Source organism: Chrysochloris asiatica, unplaced genomic scaffold, assembly GCF_000296735.1.
Source record: "Chrysochloris asiatica unplaced genomic scaffold, ChrAsi1.0 scaffold00327, whole genome shotgun sequence".
NCBI lineage: Eukaryota > Metazoa > Chordata > Mammalia > Afrosoricida > Chrysochloridae > Chrysochloris > Chrysochloris asiatica.
In genome coordinates this window covers 679,374-684,656 of record NW_006408845.1, presented here as the reverse complement: position 1 = coordinate 684,656, position 5,283 = coordinate 679,374, and positions in this window count along the sequence as shown.

Sequence of the window (5,283 nt, the reverse complement as noted above, 5' to 3'; positions counted from 1 at the left end):
AAATTGATCAAGCATGCAATCAAGATGTATTGATAATTACTGTCTGATTGGAATGCAAAGGTTGAAAACAAACAGTGGTTGGAAAATATGGTCTTGGTGATAGAAAGGATGCTACAGATCACACGATAGAATTTTGCAAGGTCAGTGACTTCTTGATTGCAAATACATTTTTTAAACAACATAAAAAAATGAATATACACATGGACCTCACCATATGGAATACACAGAAATCAAATTGACTACATCTGTGGAAAGAGATCGTAGAAAAGTGCCATATCATCATGTGTATGAATTGTTGAATGTAAAACATGATCTGTTATGTAAACCTTCACAAAATTTACAGTAAAAAGTAAAAAAATTAGAAAAGCAGCTATGACATCAACTTGTCATTAAAGTGGGATATATAAAGGCAAATCAGTCTCTCTTAAATCTAAAATAGAAAATGAAAGTACCATACCCTAGGAAAGTGCAGGGTTATCTCAGCTTACATCTTCACCATGACATATCTAGCTCATTTTCACACTCATGTGCTCATCAACAATGTTCTGAAGGCTCCTTTATTCCTGTCATTTATTTCTATTCTCAATGTATCCAATTTACTTAAAGAAATGTTTAAAATATTATAAAATACATGCTGCACTTGCAATTTTATGACTATAATATTTTAGCTGATTTTAAATTTGAGGCTATACATTTTTACAGGATCAGAAAGTCTTACCTTTCTTCCACAGAATCACTGTGGCTTTGAACCACCGACTTTACAGTGCTTATCTTACAAGGCCACTTTGTGTCTTTTCTAGAAACACAGTCAAATAGTTGTTATTTTATTAATGCTAAATATGTTGCTATTATAATATATATATATATATATTAGTCTAGTTGTTTTTGTTAATTGCCAGAGACTTTATTCTGACTCTACATAATAGGGTTCCCAGGGAGCATCTGGTGGATTTGAACCACCAACCTTGTAGTTAGTAAGTCCAATGCTTATCCTAAAGTGTCTCACCATGACTAAAATTCAGTCTAAATGCATTAACTCACTTAATAGTCATGACAACCCATTGAAATAGATATTAATACCCCAACTTACCCAGAAGCCCTTACAGTGGTGTTAGCTAACAGTAGGCAACTTGCAAAAAGTATTTATTTTTATTCATAGAAGCATCGTTAGAATGATGGGCTATTAATAATGGGGATTTCTATTATTTTTCCTCCTAAAAAGAAACTACTTGCCCAAGGGGTATGCACTATTTCTAAATGAGTGACAGATTAGTGAAATGTCTAATTTTAACAAGTGGGTCACTATTGACATACACTCTGAAAGAGAACAATTTCAGAAGATTGTGGTGTTTTGAGTCTCCTCAGGGAGTGACACCTCCACTTGGAATTCTAATTTCAGTTTCCGTTACTAAGGAAGAGGAGTAAAACTTAACAGGACAGACCATTGTGGAGATTGAAGGAGAAACAGGCTTTTGAATTCTTAATTAACGGGATGTTCAGGGATGCTGGTGCAAGCTTTAAAAAAGCTGCTATGGAAGGCTGAGTTTAAAATAGACACAGAAGCTACTCACTGCTTTCACTAACTTCAGGGAAGTAAAAAGGCAGTTTCCAAAGTCCTAGTCACTGGTGAAAAGGGAAATTATTTCCTCTGGAAACCCTGCATCTATCACTGAAAGCATTTTCATACTGTTAAATGACTTGGTTAATGTTATGACTCAAAGGTTCCAGAACTCAGTTTCTGAGACTAATTCAAAATGTGCACTCAAGACATGAAAAGGAAAAAAAAAACAACAGTCATAAGCAAAATACTAAAGACCTAATGATTTCAGCTAATGTTAAATTCTCAGAGGAATCAAGGAGATTCCTTAATATTTTGTGATAGGGCAAAGTAACATCGAATTTCCTACCCCTTCATAAATTGTTGAATTTAATAATTTTGTGATAATCTCTTGATTATGTGCCAATGGGTATATATTGTGTGTTACCACATGGATGACATGTTCTGGTTCAGTCCTACTGTCCCTTCAAAGAATTGGTAGATCTCTGGTAACGTAGTGGTTACGAATCGGGCTGCGAACCTTAAGGTCAGCGGTTCGAAACTACCAGCCGCTCCGCGGGAGAAAGATGAGGATTTCTACTCCTGTAAAGATTTACACCCTCGGAAACCCTGTACAGGGTCGCTATGGGTCGGAACCGACTCGACGGCACTTAACAACAACAACAGGCTTGGCAAACACATCAAGCAAATAAACTAGACAGAAATTTAAAGAAGCAAAAGATTTATTTAAGCATAGACATTCTTATTAGAGTAAGAATGACCTACTGCCTTGTGAATTAGAAGAGCCCTGAGTGAGTTCTTGGATTCACTTTTTATGCTGATGTTCTCCAAGGGTGTGTTCTGGGCCTCCTAATAGTTGTCTTCTGACCCCTTTGTTTTCCTATCATAATTTAGGGCCTATGATTTATCATTTCTTTCTGGGCCTTACATCACTCTTTATCAATAATTCACTCTGTTATAATTATATTAATGAGCTGATGGAAATGCTAATTTATTATAATGGTATTATGATTGGCTTCGAGGCCACATCTGGTCAGTGTTAGTCTTGTCTGGAGCAAGTCCCTTTATAAATCTTCCTCCTATTTGAACTTCCTGACTGTTAAGCACATCAGGTGTTTGCTATGACTGATCTATGGTTAACCTCTCTTCCCTGTCCTAACTGCCTAACAAGGGTGATAAAGAATGTGAGTGTATGCACATTTCTCTGCTCACTGTTCTGTAGCACAGTAGAGAGTGAGTTTGCCTGGTGTTGACTTCATTGATAAACTTCTGCTTATTAATGAGCAGGTAGTATAGGAAGAGATAGTGGTCCTTGCCCAGTAGGTTAGATTTCAGGTGGTATGGGTGTGGCTGGGCCATGTGTGTATAGCTGCTGTCTCCTGTGAGTGGGACAAGGATAACAAACAGAAAATAAAACAAACAACAGCAAAAAAGAAAATAGTGAAGAAAAGACAAACAGGGGGAAAGCAAGCAAATGACAGCGAGAAAAAAGAATTTAATAACTAAAAAGAAAGAAAAAGGAAGGGGAATAAAAACAAGGGGAGAGAAAAGTACAAGAGGAAAAAGGAAAAAAATACAATAAGCAAAACTAGGGAGGGAAGTAAAGAGAATAAAGAGAATAATAACAAAAAAGCCTAAGAAAAAAGATGAAAAAGAGAAAGAAGGGAAAAGAAAAAGAAACAGAAGGAAAAATAAAATAGAGGAAGAAAGGATAAAAATCAAGGGAAGAGAAAGAAGATAAACAAAGGAGAAAAGTGGGGTAGGGGCAGGATCCAGAAAGGAGTGAACTATGAGGGGCAGGGCACTCTGTATGAGTCTGGTTGGAGGAAGAATGAAGGGGTGAGGTGCACGGTTCTAAATGGAGTTCTTGTAGGCCTAGATGTAAATACAAGAAAATTCATGTCTTTGACAACTTCAGTATTTTCTCTGTTTATCATGATGTTATTTTTTGTTCCTGTTGTGAGAATTTTTGTTTTCCTTACATTGACGTGAAATCTTTACTCAATGCTATAATCTTTGATCTTCATCAGAAAATATTTTAAGTCCTCTTCACTTCAAGCAAGCAAGATTGTGTTATCTGCATATCACAGGTTGTTAATGAGCCTTCCTCCAGGCCTGATGCCATGTTCTTCAAATAATGCAGTTTCTTGGATCATTTACTCAGCATACAGATTGAATAAATATTGTGAAAGTATACAGTCCTGATACACATCTTCCCTGATTTTAACCTATTGAATAGCCCCTTGTTCTTTTCTAACGACTGCCTCTTGGTTTACGTACAATTTCCTCAGGATCACAGTTAAATGTTCCGGAACACCCGTTCTTCCCAATATTACCCACAGTTTGCTGTGATCCACACAGTTCCTTTGATTACTCATTAAAGCACAAGTAGACATCTTTGTGGCATTCTATGCTTTCACCCTGGATCCATCTACCATTAAACAAGAGAGAAGTGAGCAGAGAAGAGGGACCTATTACCATCAAGAAAAAAGAGTTGGAAGTAGAGTCCATCTTTTGACCTATGGCCCCTGCACTGAGATGCTCGTGTTGTTGTTGCTAAGTGTCTGTTCTGACCCATAGCCACTCTATAGGGCTTCTGAGGAGTAGTTAGTGAGCTTGAACCACCGACCTCGCAGTTCAAACTGACTTTGCAGTCAGCGCATTAATCCACAGAGCCACAGTAGGACTCTGTGACACTACTAGATCCAGGAAAAGATTGATGCAAACACACATGGAAATTGCTGAGGAATGCTGGGCCTACTGATGCTGAAAGGAGCTGGGGACCTTTCTGTGGACCTGATGCTCTGAATTCAAAGCATCCCAAACTGTGAAGAGAGTAAATTTCTGTGTGTTAAAGCCATTCACTTGTGCTATTTGTGTTACAACAGCACTAGATACCTAAGATAGCTGCCTAGGGGTATCCAAGACCTGGCACTGCGTGTGCTGTGCTGCTGGTCTGATGAGACAGAGTTAAGGTTCCTCCAGATAAAGGGACCATGCAGTGTAGTGGGTGTCCCTAGCTGATAGGTGGATGAGGGTGAGAGCTGGCCAGGCTTTTGGTTACCAGGAGGGTGTGGGGAAGAAGAGAAGACTCCAATTTTCCTGTTGCCAGTCACTAGAATAATACATTTGTGTTTTCAGGCTACTGTCTATCAGTGCTGCTTGCAAAAGTTAAATAAAATATCCCTTCACCATACTTATTTAGTCTATATGCTGAGCAAATTATGAAGCTAGATTTTATGAAGAAGAATATGACATCAGGATTGCAGGAAGACTCACTAACAACCTGTGATATTCACGTAATACATCCTTGCTTGCTGTAAATTAAGAACCATGTCAGACCAGCTGACAGTTCACCTTTCTATCTCCTCTTCCACTTCTTTTATTTTCTTCTCTTAGTAGGTATTGAATCCACTTCTCTTTCCTTTCCTCTGAAGTTTGGGATTCCAGGATTATCATTCCTGTATATTTTATTTGGTCTCCAATGTCTGCTGCTGATAGCTGATTTTTTAAAAGAAGTAATTGATAATTTTACTGAAATCTGAGAGACATACTGAAACTTGCTTTTCAAAACTAGATAAACTGTAAAATGGGGGGAAATGTTGTTGATCTTTACATTTCCAAAAAGGTAGCACAGCTCAGTTTGTAAACTTGCTAATATTTTTTGGTATTTTCTGAGGCAAAATATATCCAAAAGATAGCCACCTTTTTTTTTTTTTTTTTTT